At 45.4% G+C, this 21,696-nt stretch overlaps 1 pseudogene; it reads left to right on the forward strand.

Annotated features, from left to right (window-relative positions):
- Positions 1-11,283: 11,283 nt before the first annotated feature.
- Positions 11,284-13,523, forward strand: LOC144827802 (cyclin-D-binding Myb-like transcription factor 1 pseudogene; annotated as a pseudogene).
- The last annotated feature ends 8,173 nt before the right edge of the window (positions 13,524-21,696 follow it).

Raw genomic sequence — 21,696 nt, forward strand, 5'->3', positions numbered from 1 at the left:
TGTCCCAAGGATCACTGCTCCTTTGTAAGGGATGGTAAACCCTTCTACCAATTATTGCTTGTCTGCATTTTTCGGGCAGTTACTCAATAATGTTATCAATCTCTTCATGTTCATGGGAAGTCTGCATTGATTGTAATCTGATCAACACACTTTCCCTCCCCCTCGGGTTGCCCCGCCCTGGTTGATATTTCTTTGGGTTGCCCTTCTCTCTGTTGGTACCTGCCCTTGTGACTGTCTGCATTGGAGGGTAGGATGGTTCCCCCAGCAGGTTCCACAGCTGTGCTTGAACCATCATGCACCCCATTTACATGAATCCCTGTCATATTTCCAACAAGAGGACACTCTGGTTTTCCCTGTTTTAGCCCCCGACTGGCCCTTGCTCCTGAAACTTTGTCCCTGGCCTTCATATTTCCCTTTGGATCCTGAGGGACGAAAATTACATGCCTAAGCCTTCCCTGGCCGCCACCATGTGGGTTGTGAAGCCCTCCATATCCTTGGCAGTCCCACTCCATTATTGGCCACTTCTGCATTTTTTCTCTGAAACCTTCATCGTACCTCAACCATGCCTCACCCAGATACTGCTGGGTTGATTCCTCTCGGGAGTTCATGTGCCTAGCTGGGGACTGCCAACTCCTTTTTGAACACCCTCTCCGGCTGCTTGCCACCACCCTCCATGATTGGGTGGCTAGCGGTTGACTTGCGTGAGATCAATCCAGTCCCCCCATTTTCGCAGGCTTGCTAGGGGGAGGGTTCCCACTTTCGGGAGTCGTATGACATAGGCCCCTAGAGTGTCCGGCTTCGCCTCCACGGCCTGTGTCTCGAGTCGGTAAACTATGATATGGTCTGCATATCATTGAGTACGCCCATTCTACCACAGAGTGCACAAAAATCTCAATCTACCTGTGCTTGAAATGATTTAGAGTTCGGTGGACAGGTTAGTCCATCAGGAACGTGACAGGTATCCTGTTCGCAGAAATATAAATCAGGCCCCTTTTCTGCCACATTCAAGAGTGTAATATGGAGTGCTTAGGGATCACAGGCTGCAACCCTGGGATTCACCATTGAGACCGCTGGCCCTATCCTTTGGGTCAGAGGGAATAGGGTGTAAACAGGCCTTGAGCAGAGCAGAGCCCTAGCCCCTGAGCAGGGACCTATGTGCTGCTCAGGATGTGGCAAGGAGTGGCCGCCTTTCATTCCTCTGCGGTGTCACAAAACATGTGGCAGAGGGAGGAACAAGCGTTGGCAATGCCGAAAGGCCTGCCTTTTAGTTTTTAAGCTAGACCTCTTGACTTTGGCTGTGCTTCTTTTCAGATGGTGATCGTCCCATTAGGTTGCTTTGACAATATTTGTCTCATTTGTCACTCCAACAAGGGACATCTGTGCTGCTCTGTATTAGGCATGCAGCCTGTTTTTGGGTGGGTGAACTCACTCCGGAGGGTGCAAGGAAGTTGAACTCCCCCAAGTTCCTATTCGCAGTCTTTGAAGCGCTAACCCCTCTATTACAACAAGGCAGTGTTTGCAGTTTTAATGATAACTTGCTTTTAATGTAGCGTTTCACACCGCACTTCTGTCGTTTCTATGCACTACATGTAGCAGGTGTTACTATTAACCAGTTTGCTACTTAGTTTATTGATCTTAGAAGGACAGAATGTTGAGTCTGGCCCGCGGGATTGTTTCGGCTTGCGTCCTCGTACACATCGCTGCTTGCTTCAACTCACTGAGCAACCATGCATACATTCTGCAGAACTTTAAAAATGGCATACCAATAGTTCTGACATTGACCAAAACGTGTTGCTACTAAATCAGAGCAGTTGTGTTGGATAAAACAATGTCTTGTTCTTTTTATTCTTCTGCTGATGGCCAGTATTGCCAGAAAAGTCCGTTTATTTGTAAACGCCCAGCCGCTGACATTTCCCACTCTGCATTGGACGATTGTTCACCCCCAAAAAAAGGAGGTAAATTTGATTTCAGGGATTAAATTCTGGAGACATAAACTAAAACTCAAACCCTTGCAGTATATGATTATTTTTAATCGAACATTCTGTTTAATTAAAGGCACAGTGGCGCCCACACAGTGATTAGAACCCAAATATAAACTGAACTGTCATATTCCATGTGGGCGCAGCTCGGAGTCATCCTGGTTTAATTGCTCACTTCACATATTCTGTCAGCTCTCCGCAATCACGGCACGTCAATTGGTCCCAGCGAATGAATGATTTAGTAGTTTACACTATTTACGTGTCGGAATAGTGGACTTCTGGGCAAAGTTAATTAGCAGAGGCAGTCGGAGGGAATGGGACACTTTTTATCTAACTTAGAATCGTGATGTGAGAAATGCACACCGTAATCCTCAGCAGATGCAGGGCCAAGCCCCGCCTCCCAAGGACACCTTTGTTCAGTCAGAAAATGTGGATGAAAGTATTTAAAATGAACCATTTCACCAATATTCTTTTGCATTCGCTTTAAATGTCTAGCTGTAAAATGCTGGCTTGCACTATTAGTGACAGAGGTAAGACTGCAGGTACTTTTTTCAGTGAGAGTGTGCTAGTGCAATGATGTGTGCTGGGGAGCTGTGTTCCTAGGTAGGCCAAGGGATACCTTCTGCTAGGGCCATGGTCATTACAAAAAGTTATGAGCATGTTTACAGGTAGGTGTAATGATTGTGGTCTGTTAGATTGTTAGATTGAGGAATGTGTGCCTAAGGTGATGCTACGATGCTGGTTTTACTAGGCCGCCGGAGCCTTGTCCAAGTGCCTAGGTGGTCATTATGCTGCCTACCTATGTTTTAAAAAAGGGGGATTCATGATTATCTGCATTACAAATTAGATGCATATTTATCCTGACACTGTTTCTTGAGACTTGAGGGAGATGTATATTGACTGATGCACACAAAACCGACGTAATATGAGGGGAGTAATCATGTTTGTTTTGGAGTGATCTGGGGGACATTGCATTCATTCAGTGGGATTATATGTAACTACAGGGGTATGTGTCGTATTTCAAATGAATTTGGAGGTGTATGAAGAAGGAACTAGATCCAGAAGGTTAAGAACAGGCCTTTATTTAGAAGCCCCCACACAGAGATGCAGATAAGCCAAAATACCAGACCCACTTGTAATAGACCCTGGGATATTTCCAGCAGTAAACAGCTGGGGTTTGAAACTGAGAACACACAGCAGGCTGGGACAGCAGAAAGTAAGGTTCTGGACTTACCATCAGGTAACAGTGATACTCGGAAAAGAAGCAGATAGCACCGTTCCTTCATTAGGTTTACATTTATTTTGGTCTACTTTGGCTATTTGCTCAGTCAGTCAGTCAAAACCACTTTATTCGATTAGTTAAAATCATAAAATTATTCTAGACAATATTTAAAACAATTAATACATATTAAAATCAATTAATACAGAATTAAACATGGCAAAGGTTAGAAGACAGGTAAAAGAGAGTAATTACACAAATTCATTTCAGTTTGCGCTCAACAGTACAATGGACAAGAATTAATTAACTTTCAGCATTAGAAATCCGATCTTAACCTTAGTCTTTTACTTCTTACAGATGCAGCCAGGAAACTAGCAGTACAGAACATAATTACAGGAGAATCCAACATCTGTAAATATAACAATGCAGGCTTGTACTGCGTAAAACTCAACTCCTTCAATATTGGTTTTAAGTATCGCATCCGAGGTTCACCATAAAATGAGCAAAAAAACAGGAAGTGCGCATTGTCCTGGGTGGAAAAACCATCACATTTACATGGGGACGACTCCTCTAGCCTACACCAGTCTTTCTCGTCCCACAGGATCATATACATTTGATTGAAACGGAACTTGGATAGTAGCCACCTATGGAAAAAATTTGTGACCACTGACAAGTAAGGAGCCAGCTCAAGAGATGTAGTTATCATTACATGGGCCCTCACAGAGGGTTTGCATAGCTCGACCGTTTCACGCTCGGCCACACAGAGCCTAATAAAGTTGGTCTTCACCCACATTAGATCTGCTTTACACAGGGATTCTGGGCTGTCAAAGATCTCGGGGCGTCCCAGCTTTGCAGCCAAGGACTCCACATAAGACAGCCACTGGATATCCCTCTTGTGGTCTAAATTAAGACAATCTTTTATGATCTTGTGGTTAAGGCTAAGGTTCGGATTTAGCCAGAGCTTGATCCACATCAGGAGCGGAGCTAGATTTATTGTGTCTAGAATGTAACCAAGACCTAGCTCAAGGTGTAGGGAATAGGTAGCAGTTGACTGAGGTAAGCCCAGCAATGAACGTAGGAATTTATTTTCCTCTATTTGAATACGGTCAGATTTTACATAACCCCAAATTGCAGCCCCGTATCTGGCAATAGCGACAGTCTTGGCTTTGTAAATAGCCAAGATAGCCTCGATGGGTTTTCCCCCTAATCTCTTTGCGAACCCCAGAATTGCTGAGGATGAACTTCTCACCGCGTTTGCTTTAGATGTTAACTGCGGTGACCAAGTACCCCTTCGATCAAAGATAACACCCAAGTAGGTGAAAACCTTAACACTAGTGATAACCTCACCGTCACAAAAGAAGTTTTTTTCTTTATTTTTAGAACAACCTACTGACATTGTGTGGGATTTACTACTATTGATCACCAAGTCAAGACAAGACATAAAATTTCCAAATGAATCGAGTAACTTTTGCAGGGCTATTGGGGTCCTGGCAAATAACACCGCATCATCGGCATAGAGGAGCACCGGAATTGGTGCACCCCCCATGCTCGGGATATCCTGCGTAACTGCCATTAGGTCATCCTCCAATGAATTCACATATAGCGTGAATAACATTGGGGCCAATATACAGCCCTGACGGACCCCTCTGGTTGATCTAAAACTTGCCGTACATTTCCCTTCTGTTGTCATTCTAATGCAGGCTCTCAGATCTTTATGGAGCTCCGCCAGGAAATGTACCAGGGAACTATCAAGACCCAACTTCAAAAGCATTGCCCACAGCCTTGACCTATTTACAAGATCAAAGGCTGTGGACAAATCCATAAAGCCTAAAAATATCATTCCCCCTTTTGCCTTTGTATATTTGGAAATTATCAGGTGAAGATTGAGGCATTGGTCCTCTGTACTCCTCCCCGACCTGAAACCATATTGTGCCTCGGACAGAATATTGTTCCCTTTGGCCCAAGATGCTATTCTCGCCAGGACAACCTTCCCTAGAATTTTAACCGAGGAGTCCAGCAGAGATATAGGTCTGTAGCATCTAGGGTCTCCTCTCTGCCCTTTTTTGAATACTGGAATTATCGTAGCTGAGGACCAGGTGTACGGGAATCCTACTACTGCAGATGCATTAAAGACTTTAGTTAGGATGTTAGCCCAATACAACGGATTTGCCTTAAACATATCCGCTGGGACCCCATCGGGACCCGGGGCCTTTCGTCCCGCAGTATCCTCCAATGCTCTTAGCACTTCAGCTATATCAAAACTCACAGGCTCCAAGGGGATATCAGACGTAGGGACTACAAAGGATTCCTGCTCCATATTGCTACCATATGTTTTTTCAAAATGGCTAAGCCAATCTACCTCAGAAATATTGAGTTCCAGCACAGTATTTTGGTCACCAGAGAACAGAGGAGTATTGATAATTGACCAAAACTTTGCACTGTTTTTTAAGGTGGCTTTATCCATTAGTTCTACCCAGGCATCACTCTTTATTTCATTTTTACGAGTTTTATTTGCCTTAGTAAAATCCTTTCTTAGTTGCACTACTAAAGCTTTATCCCTCGGGCGAGTATTGAGTGCTTTCTTCAGGAGGTTATGGGCTTTACTACAGTTGTTATTAAACCAGCCATTTGCCGGTTTATTTTTACCCCCCTGACCTTTAGCTGTTAGGTTTATAGCCACTGACCGACAGACGCCTTCGAAGGAGGATATAACCTCCTCCCTCCTGGAGAGGGGATTGGCACAAACATTCAGATCTTCAACAGCCAAAGTAGTTATGTTTAAGAAGAAAACATCAGGAACTACCTTTTCCCATTTAATTCTTCTCCCCTGATCCTTAACCTTTAGCGGAAATAAATCCTGAGGGGTAACTGACGATTTTAACTTCAAAAAAACGTTTGCCAGCTCCATCCCCACGGGTTTATGATCACTCAGTGGCATAGCAATAGCATTGTAGAAAAACACATACTTAAGGAGACCTAAAGATACAAAAATAAAATCAATTATCGAGTCACAGGCCCTTCCCGTGTATGTGGCAACCCGTGTCCTATTGTCATAAAGCTCTGCCTCATACAGTTCATTTTCAATTAATAGATTTTCAAGGACCACTCCCTTCTGAGTATGTACTAAATGAGGGGGGGAAACACTATCAGGCCCATCTGCATCCGTTAGAGCGCAATTTAAACATAAATGTACATTAAAATCACCCATCAAAATAAAATAACAATAAGTGGTTTGCTTTTCCTTATAGAGAATTAAAAAATCTGCTAACCATGTTAGGTGCACAGTTTCAGGATAGCCGTTCGGTGTATTATAACAGTTTATAAGAAGCATTTTACAGCCATCATCCAAAATTATCTCTAAGACAAGAAAATTATGAGTGGCACAATCAATCATTGTAATTTTGCCCTTAATGTTCACCGATACCAGCGTCAGAAGACCTCCTCTATTCCGGCCTACTGGGGAGGGCAGGGCAGGTACAAAAAAGGAAGTAAAGCCATCCAACCAATAATCGCACTCCATGTCCCAAGTCTCTTGAATGGCAATAATATCATAAAGCTTTACAAAATTCGACCAGTTAGGGTCACCCTTCTTTGACCGTAAGCCAGCAATGTTCCAGGATAGCAACCTAACCATGTCCCCTTTTTTAGGACTGACCTCAATCGGAATGTTACCAACCTCACCGGAAGAAGGTACAGGAGTCTACTTTGGCTATTTGCTCACACAGCCCCTGCTCATGCAGAATCTCTTCTGTGTGTAATGGATACTTACAAGAATTGCTGTTTCTCTGCGTCTGAGAGCATTTGCCTGGGTGCCGGGGTTGGCCCTGGGACTGTGTTTTGTCACTGCTTGTGATGCCTGATCACTTGGGGCTGAACCGAGGCCTTTGGCCCTGCACACTGGTATGAAGGGCAGTAACTTGGAATGTAGGATCGTGCCTAGGCGTGCGGTCCACATCTCCGTATTCGATGCTGTCACTTGACATAATATGACTGCCTTTAGTGAGATGGCCTGAGCCGATTGTGGGAAAATCCTGTAGACAATGTTTTTCCTTTTAGAAAGGATTTCAAGGAGACATACTGGAGCATGGTTAATATGAAGCGCTTTTCTTCATTATCCAGGCCGTCAATAACGATGGAGTTTTTGGAGATTAACCCTTTGCGTGCTCGTGACGGAACCGTTCCGTCACGAGCCTCGGGTGGGCTGTGCTGGTGATGGAACGGCTCTGTCACGGCCCGCTCGCCGCGCCTGTGCGGCGCGAATTCCGCACCTACGCTGACGTTCTAAAGAGCGGGCGCGGCCGTGACGGAACCGTTCCGTCACAAGCACAGCTCACCTGAGGGCCGTGACAGAGCGGTTCCGTCATGAGTACGGGAGCGCCGCGCGGCCCCGCCTCCCCCTTAGCGCTGCGGCGGAATAGCCGCCGCAGCTAAGGGGTTAAACATGTTACTGAGTACGAAGGATACTGGGATTTTATTATGGTTTTTAATGACAGGAAACGTTACCACCAATTTAGGGTGGGCTCACTCCCAGTCAATTCATTTGTTGGTAGGTGGTGTACTACGATCTGCACCAAATGCCCATTCTGGCCGACCCAGACTGAATCTATAGTGCATATTTAATTCATTTACCCAGCCTAAAAAATCCAGAGGCACAAGTGGCTCAAACCCATTTGCATGTCTATGGGCATTAATACTGGCAGCGAAGCACTTAGGATTTTAAAAACAGATACAGCAGAACCTATAGTAATTGCGGTTGCCAAATTTTTTATCTCGATGTGGGCCATTTGTGCCAATAAGAAGAGATTGCGCTAAATTATTATTTTTTTAAATGTAGATACCTGGTCCTTTTATATAGTCACATACCTACATGCGGCACCTACTGTAAATAGGCATGGTCTTTTTACCTGATAGTATTTTATTTTGTTTTAGAGTTATTTATCGCATACTAGTTGTATTTTTGGATGCAATCACTTGATGGTGTCACTTTTAAATTGTGTCAGTTTTACACTATTCGTGGAAATGAAATGTTTAAATATTTTTACATGTAAATGTCTTTTAAGATTCTTGTTAAATCGAAATAAAGACTTCTCGAAACGAATCGACTGCCTGTATATGATGGCTGCACCTGTGTAGGAGTTTGCTGCAACTATGAATTATGATGGCTGCACCCATGCATATCACGGCCGCACTCAAGGCATATCTTGGCTGCACCGTAGTTAATATATAGGCTCTAGCTTCAGTGGCGTAACAAAACTTGAGGGGGCCCCCCTGCAAAGCACAATGAGGGGGCCCCCTAGGGGCCCGGCCCACTACCTACCACTTTCCCCCACCGACAAAAAAAGCGGTCACCTAAAGCCGCATTTTCAGCACTTATCTGTGCATACTTCGAACAGCAAATATAAATAGAATGCACTTTAATTGTGTTCTAGGGTTGCCTGAATGATGGTAATCATGACTGAATAAAAGGAACAAAGACTGAAAGGTCACATTACAAATGAATACATACGTTTTTTATTTATAACCCTATTCAGTGCCAAGGCAAGGTCTTTCTAGGCTTTTTAAACACATGGCTAGCATTTTTCTTTTGGCAACCCAACTCTATATTACTTTTCATGAAATGGATTCTCACACTACAGCAGTAAATGTACATTTCAAATGCAAGGAATAGGCAGAGTTGGGGCCCTGGAACTGGAAAAAAACGAAGCCTCGGTAACCAGTTTACAAAGGTATGTTGACTGTCCACCTCAGATAGAGCGTACAGGTGACTGTTGTGGTGCACTGTAGCACCCAACAACACTTTTCAATAATGTACATCACACGCAGACATGTGATCGCGCTCACTGGGTAGAGCATATATTACATAGCTCAGAAATACCATATAGATGGAGGGCACAAAGCTCCCAAGAGCATTGTAAGTAGTTTAAAACACACGCAAGCATCGAACACAGCACTCTGGACAAACCTTGCATACACCCCACATAGCGTAGATGTACTATACAGCAGCAATGTGGCCCCGAAGAGCACTTTTCAATAGCATGGAACACGCACAAACCTCCAACACAACACATTAAATAGAACATTTTGCTTACATCTAACTAAGCACGGACATGGCATTTGGGCTGTGGGACATATTTTCCATAGAATGCATTATATAAACATAAATAATGTAACATAACATGTAATTGATGCTCCTATAGTTGTGTAACTCTATTTATAACTTGGTCATCAGAATGTGCTACAACAAAGACGATGATGCTTGGCGGGTAAACAGGCGAGAGGGCCAACCCATCTTCACTATTGAGAGGCTATGAGGCAGGCCGCCTGGCTGCAGTACTGATATGAGCCAACTGGTGCACCCATGCTGCAGCTGCGCGCTACAACTACTGCGCTGATCCCCCGAACTCTACTCTATGCCACTCCACTTTTGGGTAGAGGTGAATCAGTGAGCGAGGTGCCACAGTACTGGGCTTTAAGTGCCAGCTGCAGATCAGAATTGATTGGGCCCATATGCAACTCTGAGTGGATCTCTGTACTGGAATTGATGAAGGGGGCTGTCCTACAGGCCAGATACATGCTGGGAGAGTGGCCAACTAGACGCTGAGCACAGGGATCATCCCCAGAGTGCAAGTATCATGGCCCACTCTAAACATATCGCAGAGTGCTCTGTAAAGCTGAGACTCCTCGCCATACCCTGGGTGCTTGCCCTCTGCTGACCCCATGCTTGTGTCAGGGGTCAGGCACACTAGGGCTCCTCCACAACACAAGACCTATGGGAATGCTAGAAATCAGCCCAAACTAACAAAGACGTCAGTGCACAGTCTTCCTGCTCAGTCGGAGGCTGTGCACATATTTCACAGCATCCATTTACAGGCCTCAAAGCGCACTGAGTAAACAACTGGTAGGCTCTATTAACAGCCTCATAGAAGGCTGTGAACACAACCAACTGCATCCATTTACAGGCCTCAAAGCAGGCTGAGCAAACAACTGGCAGGCTCCTGTTAAACCCGGGACCCCGTGGCAACGATGCCCAGAGTAGGAGTGACCCATGATAATGGGAGAAGGCGCTACACAATACAACAAACATAAATTCAAAATTGAAGACACTGTCTTTTGTTTCTGCTTGCAAAATCTGGCATCAGAAAGACAATCACCTGCACCAGCGCATAGTGTAACACAACGTTGTAGCCCACAGACATGCATGTTGTGCCGCTGTAAGACTCACATAGGAGAAATATGTCACTCCTCGGTATCGTGAAACAAATGCGATATTACACTGTCCAATTGTGCACTTTTAATTCCAATGCTTACAAGAACAAGCTTGTATTTCCTAAATCAGACTACATGAAGGCTCTTTCTTGTCTGGCGATACCAGAGCTCTGGGCCTATGTGGATTGTTGAAAGGTTTCTATTTATACACTGAGAGGTCGGAGCTAGAAAGAAGAGATGGACGCGATGAATCAATGTGTGTTTTTATACAAATATACACACATTCCATTGAAGACATGGAGATTGAAACTTATGTGAGACAACTTTTCAAACTTGAGAATGTGTAGGCGATAGACCGATTCACCTGAAGCCTGGCCTGCAGCTTCATTGGCAGGCGCAAGCGGGCGGCAGAAGACCAGACAAGGCATAGCTGCCAAGGTTTCATATTGCTATGTGTGACATTTTCATAATTTACGTGAAATTATGAGTGACATTCAACAACTATGAGTGACACTTTCTAGTGAGCAAAATCAAGCAAAGACGAGGGAAACATACACATAAATATCAGGAATCACACTAATTTTAGCAACGAGAAACTGAAAGAAGATCTTAAAACTAGTGGAAAACACCAGGAATGGAAGGGCTCTAGTGCCAAGAAAGAGTGCTCCAGGCAGCAAGTGATGTATCGTACCGCCCGAGTGGCTCTTATGGAAGGACGCTACTTATCAGAATCGCTGTGCATAGGAAGTACTGCTGTCCGCAAGCAGCGACGTGGTCTTGACCCCGTGTAGAGACCGAGTAGCTGTCGTCGGCAGAAGTGTGCTTACTGACAAAGGTGTTCAGTTGCTTCAGCCTCGAATGTCCCTTACTATTAATAACAGATTAAGTATGAGCACAGTTGAAGCAGAATCTGAAACAGTTACAGTAGAAACCGCAAACTCTGTGACCCTAACTCGAGATACTGAAGGAAACCCTATTTTTCGTTGTCCTCAAAATGATCATCAAGTGAACTCCGAAGAGAACTTAGAACCATTTCAAAAACGATTTTATTTTTCTGAGGATAGTCAAAGTGCAGGTGAATCCACTCCATGTATTTCAATCCTTGCTAATTCAGAGAATGGCCAGAGCTTTCAGATGACTATGACGGCTACTACTGAGTTACCAAACAATGACATCCGTGAAGAAACTATTACTCAAGTTGAGTATCTTCAGAATGAACAACTGGACAACCTTTTTTCCTACAGAAAATGAAGACGTGACCCCTGTCAGCCAGGCCTGGTTTACAACAAGAGAAGATAAGGATTCCCTTACTTATAAAGGCCACAAGTGGAAGGAAGGACTGTGGTCGAAGGAAGAAATTGATCTTTTAATGTCGAACATTGTTCGGTGTTTAAAGGTAAGTGGCATGACAGATGCCTCAGAAATAATCTTTGAAATGTCAACGGATGAGAGAAAAGATTTCTACAGGACCATCACCTGGGATCTGAATCGCCCCCTTTTTGCAGTGTACAGAAGAGTTATTCGCATGTATGATGGCACGAATCATGTTGGAAAATACACGCCTGAAGAAATTCTAAGGCTCAGAGAGCTTCGCATTAAGCACGGAAATGACTGGGCCATTATAGGAGATGCTTTGGGCAGAGGTGCATTTTCTGTAAAGGATCGGTGCAGGCTGATGAAAGAAACCTGCAATAGAGGGAAATGGACAGAAGATGAAGAAATGTGACTCGCAGAAGTGGTCCACGAGTTGACAGGCACAGATGCAGGCAATGCTGTCCCCCATGGTGTACCCTGGGTGGCTGTGGCAGAGAGAGTTGGTTCGCGATCAGAAAAGCAGTGCCATTCCAAGTGGTTAAATTATCTAAATTGGAAGCAGAGTGGGGGGACCGAGTGGACAAAAGAAGATGAAATGACTCTCATTCTGAGAATAACCAAGCTTGCCGTGCTAGATGAAAATGATATAAACTGGGACATCCTAGCTGAAGGTTGGAGCAGTGCCCGTTCACCTCAGTGGCTTCGAAGTAAAGGGTGGACTGTTAAGAGGCAAATTGCAAATCACAAGGATGTTTCATTTCCTGTGCGAATCAAAGGACTTTGACACCTGCACGAAACCCCAAATCATCACAACTGACGATAGACAAAAAATATGGAACCGGATTCTACAACCGACCCTAGTTCAAATACAGGGGTCCAGCATGTACAGATTCGCCTCACTCGCTTGGATGAGAATTCAGTTTTACCACAGAGTCCTGTGGGAACACTGCAGATTCCAGTACAAATTACTCGTGTTTCTTCCATGGATTCCCCCTGTTCTGGTGATTCAGAATCCATTACACTAAATAGTGGCACACTACAGACCATTGAGATTGTTCCATCTATACATCTGCAGCCTACTACAACCCCGGGCACTTTTTTACTTCAGACAAACTCAAGCCAAGGCATTCCTTTAACTCTAACCACCAGTCCTACAATGAGTTTAACATCTACTGCTTCTCCAGCCTCCTCGGATCAGGTCTCAGTGCATTCCTTATCTCCAGAACATTTGCTGAATACAAGTGACAGTGTGGCAGTGCAGTGTTGAACTTTGAATGCCAGCATGCACACTTTGTCTTCTGAAGATATCACCTCCTCCATTGCCCATGAAGGACTTACCATTGGTTTAGCTCAAAAGAAGGAGCAATGAAAACACCCTGGCAGCAGATTCGTTAACAGAGGAAATCCAGCAGTCCAAACTTACCACAGATTAACATTCTTCTTATGGCATGGACCAGCCAACAGATTTTAATGGCAGTGGCAATGTGGATTTACTGGAGCATTCAGCAAGGACTGATGAAGAGATTGTTGATCCTGTTCCCAAAAAGGAGGAAGCCTTGCATCAAAGTTTTGTAACAAAGGGCCTTGAATCTCCCAGCATGGAAGAAGAAGAAAGACTATCTGTAACTAATTGTGTTACTATACTTGTTCCTTCTCCACATAGATTTCTCCAGACAGCAAAGAGCTTAGATGGTGAATCGGTCTTACCATTGACATCTTCGACAGATCCAATATTGGAGTACAGTGAAGAGAGAGCCCACATCGTTGGATCGTCTGGGAGCTCAGGATCACTAAAAAGATGCTGAAGATTTTAACTTGTGACTAAAGTAACAGTCTAGCATCTGTATCAGTCGCACTTCACAGTCTGAAGTTGTAGTTGGAGCCAAAAAGAGTTTCTTTTCATGAAGTAACTTTGATAGGAGTGATTTCTTTCTTCTCAACACTGGGTATTTCCACTGGCTATACTCACTTGAATCTATTTACCTCAGCTGAAGCCTTGTAAAGTAACTCCGTGCTCCAAACCCAAGTTTGTAAAAATGTGTTATTCTGAAGGTTATAACCTCTTATAAATGTGACACTATTTCTATGAAGGTGGTCAACTTTTTTTCTTCTCCAAACGGTACTATTTTCCATGCCGCTTTCTGTTCTAAATTATACATCGTGAGAATGGACAGTAATATATGAGGCGCTTGCAACAAACTAATATATGCTAGTTTTCACTCATTACAGTCATCAGTGTTCAATAGAATGGACAAGAAGAATGCCTGTCTGGTAACAAACGTACTTGCACTAAATGCATTTTGGTAAGTGTACAGAAAAGCCATTTTGTGCTTTCATGTTTTTACTGTGGGGTACCTGGAAGGCAAAAAGTAATCAGTAAAAACAGTTTAAAATATTTTGATTCCTAGAAAAGCAAATACTATACACATCCTGCGTTCTGACCGCAGTTCTATGGGTAAATTAAGAACAGTACACTTTGTAGTTTATTTCAAGAATAAAGATCACCCAGAAGTTAGACGTTCCTCCACAAAGACTGCAGCCTGGCTTACAAGAGTGGGACATAATTGTAAATAAAAACGCTGTATTAAACAAATATGTAAACTACACGATTAGAGAAGTAAGCTCAAGCAGAAGGAACAAATTGCTTCTAAAAATTGCTGAATTCGATAACAGGTTATGGCTGGGTCTGTAAAATTAAATGTATTTGCAAACCATCCACAAAGCAGGTCGGATATTACAGACCTGATAGTGAGTCCGTGTCGAGGATCATTAGCCTTCAGCAGTTCGGTCCTGTGGGGGAGGCGGGGCGCATCATGATGCAAGGCACTGGAGCCACAGACGTTGGGGGGCATGATTAGGACTGCCGGCTAACGCAGCGGCAGGCTGCAAAAGTCAACTTAAGAATCTTAACTGCCGGGGCCCCGCTCGTGCAGGCAAATGGATGATGGTGCAGCCCTGTGACGACGTCACGGGACTGCCGCTGCAGTGCAAAAGCCAGTGATAGCCACAGAGCCCAGCCTGGTCGATGACATTTCGTGCAAGTTTGCATGAAATGTCATTGACCAGGCTGGGCTCCGTGGCTATCACTGGCTTTTGCACTGCGGCGGCAGTCACGTGACATCATAATTATTAAAGTAACAGGGCAGAGCAGTGCACTGCACTAAGTAGAGCAGTCTGTGACACACTCTGAAGCTGCCAGAGAAGTGCGTCTGTGCTTTGCTAAAATGTTAGTTAGCATGATTGGAATTAATGAAATTATGGCTCTAACATGTTTTAATGCGCGGCCGTGGACGGGGCCCCTTGGAGCGTTGGGCCCCCCCGCACAGCGTGGCTGCGGGGGCCTGTGTTACGCCCCTGTCTAGCTTAACAGATTTCACCTTCACATGTACCTTCACAGGTAGCCTTTTGCTTTCTTTCATTATTTTTCAATATCTTGTTCAATCTTGCACTTATTCAGGTTTTTTTTTTTTTCCTCTTACTCATTTATTTGGTCACCGCATTCAGGATAACACACCAAATATAAAGACCGGCGTCCATCACTAGGACAACGTTAGAGAAGGTTTATATTTTACTCATGAGCCGGGACAGAATTACAACCGGCAGAGAGGCTTTCTATTCTACATGAATTGCCATAAGCCCTGAAGAAGTCGTGGGTTACAATCCCCGGACGAAACACATGTTGGCTGGGAAACTTTTCGAATAAAAGAAGACAATACAATTTCGACCACACTGTGTAAATGATTATTTTTTTTTTTGATTTTGTAAATTTTTATTGAAAAAAAAATATAAGTGGAATATACATTTGGCAGTTCTTATATATACAGTCCATTTTTGAATGCGCGCTTTTTCCTTTGGTTTCCCCCCAGTAAAGGAGAAAAAGAGAGAAGAGGAGAAAGGGGGGGGGCTTGCTCAGATGCTCGTCGAGGGTACCCCACTTGTGGTTACTGGGTCTTCCTCAGATGCTCGTCGAGTGGGCGCCACATATGTACTTTGGGGCTATGCTCCTTAGAGAAATTGCCTGTGATGTTGTCTGCTCCTCTCAGGAAGGTGACCCAATTAATCCACGTTTTAAAGTTTGCTTCGGCAGTGTTCTTCCAGTTTGTCAGGATTATTTTTAGGGCCGCTGTGAGGAGCAGGTCTAGTAGGTCTCTCTCTTCTCTGCTGTTTAGGTTTGCGGTCAGATGTTCTGTGGCTAGGCTTACAAAGCTGATTGTTAGGTCTGCTTTGAGCATGTCGTTTATGAAGGTGTTGATTTGTGTCCAGAACTTCTTGACTTTCACGCATTTGAAGATGAGGTGCTCGAGGGTGCCTTCCTCTTTTTGGCAGTTCCAGCAGTTGCCCGACTCTGCAATGCCGACCTTGTGGAGCTTGGAATGGGTCCAGTAGGCCCTGTGGAGGAGCCAGAATTTGGTTTGCGCTAGTTGTGGGGATACTTTGTTTGTTGTCGCTGAGCCCCACATTTTTGCCCGTTCTTTTTCATTTAGTTGCCTGCCTAGGAGTGTTTCCCATGTGTTGGTTATTTTCTTGTTTTGCGACAGTGTGGAGGGGCTCAGGAACTTATAGATCTTTGCAGTTTGGTGGCCTGCTGAGTTGAGGGTCTGCATATATTTGATGATGCTTGGTTCCTCTCTGTGTAGGTTAGCTCTCGTTATGGCTGTCTTGATCTTGAGGAAGTTGTAGAGCTCTTGGTTTGGGAGACCGTGTAGTTGCTGTATGTTTTGGAATGTCAGCGGTTTCTGCTTGGTTTCCATCTGTTTGGGGAGACTTATTCCCTTCTCGATCCATATGTCGTTGTGCATTGTTGCCCCTTGGTAAGTTACTTTTGTATTGAACCAGATAGATTCCCATGCTGTGCTTTTCAACTTCTGCATCATGCGTCTGTCTATTTTCATCAGCGCTTCCCTCGCGTGTTTCAGTATTGGGTTGGATCTTTGGGGGTGTCTGTTTGCTGTTAGAAGAGCTATTGAGTTGAGGCCTCCTAGGATGTCTTTCTCCACCTCTAGCCAGACTGGTTTGTAAGTTTGGGTGTCGTCTATCCAGGCTGTACCTTGCCTTGCCAGGCAAGCTGTTTGGTATGTTTTGAAGTTTGCCAGATTGAGGCCCCCAAGGTCCTTGGTTAGTCTCAGTTTGTGTAGGCTGATTCTGGGTTTTTTGTTTTTCCATAGTAAGATGTTAATAAGTTTGTCTAGTTTCTTGTGGAAAGCTTCTGTCATCGGGAGTGGCAGCATGGTTAGCGTGTAGTTTATCGCCGGCGTTATCATCATCTTGATAGTTTCTATCCTTCCCCACCAGCTTATGTATTTTGGCGACCATAGTTCTAGTCTTTCTTTTATTTTTTTTCAGCGTTAAGTCCTCATTGTGCTGAAGCGTGGATGTTAGGTCTCTCCCAAAGTGCAGTCCTAGGTATTTGAGTGGTTTTGTCTGCCATGCCAGGCCGGAGTCCCCGAGGACCTCTCTTGTGGTGTGGACGTTCATTGGTTTGCACTCCGATTTGTCTTTGTTGAGTTTGTACCCTGAGGCTTCAGCGTACTCTCCTATTGTGTCCATGAGCGCTTTTATTGACGAAGATGGGTTTGTGGTTGTGATTAGGATGTCATCCGCATACGCCGCTAGTTTAACTGTCTTCTCTTTGACCTTGACACCCGTTATTTCCGTATTATCTCTAATTCTGGCTAGTAGGGGTTCTAGTGCCAGCAGGAAGAGGCCGGGTGAGAGGGGGCATCCTTGCCTGGTGCCTCTTCCTAGTGTGAGCGTTTCGGATGTACTGCCGTTCACCACTATTTTTGCTTTTGGTTTGTTGTAGAGGGCCATCACCATTGCTATGTATTTCTCCCCCAGGCCAAATCTTCCCATGCAGTTTCTTAGGAACGGCCACGAGACTCTGTCGAAGGCTTTCTATGCGTCTAGCGCTATCATGACTGCCTGTTCGCTGCTCTGTGTTGTGTGATTGATTAGATGGCATAGTAGCCTTGTGTTATCTTGCGATAGCCTGCTTTTGATGTACCCCACTTGTGAGCTGTTGATGATGTCTGGTAGGACTTTGTTTAGTCTATTGGCCAGTATCTTTGCGTAGATTTTACAGTCGACATTTATTAGCGAGATGGGTCTGTAGTTCAGCGGGTACTGTGGGTCTTTCCCCTCCTTGGGGATTATTGTGATGTTGGCTTCGCTCATGGACTCCGTCATCTTGCCATTCTGTATGCAGGCCGAGTATGTTTCTGCCAGTAGCGTTTTTATGTGGTGGCCGAAGGTTTTGTAGAACATGGTGGAGTATCCATCTGGTCCTGGCGCTTTGTTCTGTTTTAGCTGGCTGATTGCTGCTTCAATTTCTTTTTCTGTTATATCGGCTTCGAGCGACACCCTCTCATCCTCTTTGAGTTCTGGCAGATTGGTGTCATTGAGAAGAGTGAGTCCTCCGTCTTTGCTCAGGTTCTTATCCTCGGAGTATAGTTCTTGGTAGAACTGTCTGAAGACTTCTAGTATTCCTTTGTTTGTTGTTTGGGACTTGTTGGTTTTGTCTGTTATCGCTGCGATTGTATGTTGCCTTTGTTTCGCTTTTAGGTAGGATGCCAGCTGTTTCCCTGCTTTGTTGGCTGCGCACAAGTTCACAGATTTGAATTTTGTCAGCCAGGAGCCTGCTCTTTCGCTCAAAATCTTGTTCAGTTCGTATTTCTTCTTTGTGAGCAAGGTGAGTGTGTTCTTGTCTGTTATGTTTGCGCAATGACCTCTCTCCAGTGCTTTTATCTACTCCTCTATTTCGGAGATTTTTTTGTTCCTGCTTCTGTTCATTCTTGATTTGATGTTGATCAATTTACCTCTTAGTGTTGTTTGAGGGCGTCCCAGATGGTGCTCTTCCCTACTTCGCCGTTGTCATTGTGTTTGAGGTAGTCTTTAATTGCTTCCTCGATTTCTTTCAAGTTTTCTCTGTTCTGCAGGATGTCGTCGTTTAGTCTCCACCTTCTCGTTGGGTTTTCGTTGTGTTTGCCGCTCAGAGTGAGTGATATGTGCGCATGGTCTGAGATGGTTATTGGAGCTATCTCCGTTTCCTCTATTAGGTGCGTGTGGGTGTTGGACATCAGTATGTAGTCAATCCTACTTTAGGAATTGTGTGGGTGCGAGTAGAAAGTGTACTCGCGCGCCGTTGGGTGCTGTAGCCTACATGGGTCCGCTAGGTGATGTTTGATGCACAGGTCTTTCAGGGTGTTGTTGTTGTGGGAGTCATGGCTTGGTCTGTTTGGGTGCCTGTCTGTGGCCTGATCCATTGTCTTGTTCATGTCTCCTGCTACAAGCAGGAGGTCTTCTTGCGGTAGGTCGGATAGTTTGCTGTCCACTTCCTGCCAGAATTGTTTATCTTCAGAGTTTGGTCCGTAGATGTTGGCTACATGTATTCGGTCGTTGCCTTTCTGGACGCTTGTTATTAGCATGCGTCCGTCTTCGTCTGCGTTTGTCTTTTGTATGGTTAGGTTGGCCCTCTTGCTCAGGATGGTTATTACTCCACGTTTCTTCCCTTTTGCCGGCGAGCAGAGTATGTCCCCTATCCATCTTGCTTTGAGTAGCTTTGCTTCTTCCTCTGAGAGTTTAGTCTCTTGCAGTGTGTAAATGTCGCCCTTTAGTTTGGCCAGATGTTCTAGTATTTTCCTGCGTTTGATCGGATGGTTCAGGCCTTTAACGTTCATGGATACCACCTTCAGGTTCGTGGTTAGGCAAGCCCTTGTTGAGTCTGTCATGGTGGTGCAGGGCTATCGCTGGTGTTTCTGTTTTCCTTACGTTTTGGTGCTGGCCTGTGTGTCTATGTTCCGTGGTGTACCTTGTGACCCCCCCCCCCGGGCTTGGAATGTACGGTATGGGATGAAAGGTGAGGAAGAGATATAGTGAGAGAGGAGAAAGGAAAAAAGAGAAAGGAAAAGGGAAATTTTTGTTACACAAATGCCTGCTGTCTCGTCTGCCGTCCTGTCCACCTGTCCCGCCCTCCCCCTCTGTCCGCCCCCTCCCTCCCTCCCCCCCTCCCTCCGCCAGTAGAAAACCGGGTGTGCGACAGCAAGGGTCCTCACACTCCTCTCCCCCCCAAGTCCTTGCATAGTCTCTATTGCTGAGTTGATACATACGCAAAAAAAAGTCTGCCTAGAGAGGAGGGAAAGAGCAAAGAATTAAACAAAAAAAGGATATGGCTGTTGTCGTTCCCCCCTCTCCTTCCTTCCCGTAGTTGTCGGCGGCGATGTTGAGGTAGCTGCGGTTGATTGTGTGTGTGTTTGTCTGAGGTAGATACGTTTGTTTAAGTTCGAGTTCCATAAGTGTACGTTCTGCGCCTTCATCATTCCTCCTCTCCGTTGGTTTCGTCTGAGAATGCTCTTCGCTTTGCTCCTGGCCTTTTTAGCTCCATTTCTTCTGGAGCCGGGCCTTGCAGGTACCTTTGTAGGTCGTTGGGGTCATCAAAGATTCTGCTTCCGTGCCTGTCCGATATTCTCATTTTGGAAGGGCCTGCAAAGGTGAAGGTAATGTTTTTTTTTCGCAGATGTTCTCTCAGGGCAAGGAAGCCTTTCCTCACTTCAACTGTTAGCCTGGAAAAATCTTGGGTGATTGTTACCCTCTTCCCGTTTATCAACATTGGGCGGCCTTTCCTGGACACAGTGAAGATTGCGTCTGTGTGATTGTCTCTTAACGGCTTGCATATTATTGGTCTGGGAGCGTTACTGTTCACTTGTTTCTTGGCTGGTATGCGGTAAGCTTTGACGATTTCGAGCGGCCTGTCAAAGTTGAGACCAGTAAGTTTGGGGATTATGGTTTCCAGCATTAGGGCGCATGCCCCTGGTGTGTCTTCTTCCTCTTCGGGCACTCCCAAGAGTCTTATATTTCCTTTGCGGCTTCTGTCCTCTTGCTCCGCCATGGTTCTTTGTAATGCTGTGGTTCTCTTTATCACCAAGCCCAGGTCCTTGTGAGTCACATTGGCGCGGTCTTCCAGCTGGCTTATCCTTTTCTCCGCCTCCTCAATTCTGCCGTTGGCCCTGCTTTGCTCCGCTCTGATTGCTATCAGTTCCATCTGGATACTGTCCACTGTCTTTTTTGTGGCCTTTGCTAGATCGTTTCCTTCCGTTATCTTCCTCAGAAGTGTGTCAAGTGTGATAGTCGCAGGGGAATGCGTTTGCGCCACGTTATCCGCTTACTCGCTTCAGGGGTAAGCTCAGGGGGTGCGTGGGTGTGGGCTAGTTCTAGCCAGCTGCTTCGTGCTGGGCTGGTTGTGCGCTGCTGCTGTCTCTGCTCATGGAGGTCCGTCGCTTCCGCGCCGTGCAGCTGCTCCCCCGAGATGGCCGCGCGCCTGCTTCTGTGCCTTCCCCAAGATGGCCGCCCCCTGCTTCTGTGCCTCCCCAAGGTGGGTGCCGTGTACCCATTTGTTCGTCTTCAGTTAGGTTAGGGTTGGTTTCTGCTATACATCGGCGGCTTATCTATCGCTGGCGGGGGGAATTTCTTGCTTAGGGCGCTCTTACTTGGGTGGCGGTGGTGATTTGCGTTCTTCGGTTTCCGCTCTCTCTAGGACCTCTTGCGCTTCCCACCTCTTTTCTCGAACCGTAGCTCTGCCTTCTTTTCCAAATGTCCTCCGTGGCAGTTTCTGGGTAGGTCGGTATTCCGCTCGGTTGTGAAAGCCCGCCTTTGTCTTGTTTTACTAAGATGGCCGCCCCTAGCTTCTCTCCTCTCCCAAGATGGCTGCCTTCCGTGTGGCGTCTTCTTCGTCTTGGAAATTAGAGTCGCTCGATACCTTGCATATGGGATAACGCCAGGAGGGGAGTTTTCTTTCTTTCGCGGGGGCTTGGGCTTCTGCGTCGTCGATCTTCGGGCACTCTTACTTGGTGGCTTGGTGGTCTTGCGTCTCAGGTCTTTCCTCTCTAGGATCTCTCCGCCATCTTGCACTTCCCCCTTCCTTTTTTCCAGCCCGCTTTCCTTTCTCCTTTCTTCGCCTCTTCAGTGGATGTGGTCCGACTTGAA

Source organism: Lissotriton helveticus, chromosome 4_1 (genome assembly GCF_964261635.1).
Source record: "Lissotriton helveticus chromosome 4_1, aLisHel1.1, whole genome shotgun sequence".
In the NCBI taxonomy this organism is placed as follows: Eukaryota; Metazoa; Chordata; class Amphibia; order Caudata; family Salamandridae; genus Lissotriton; species Lissotriton helveticus.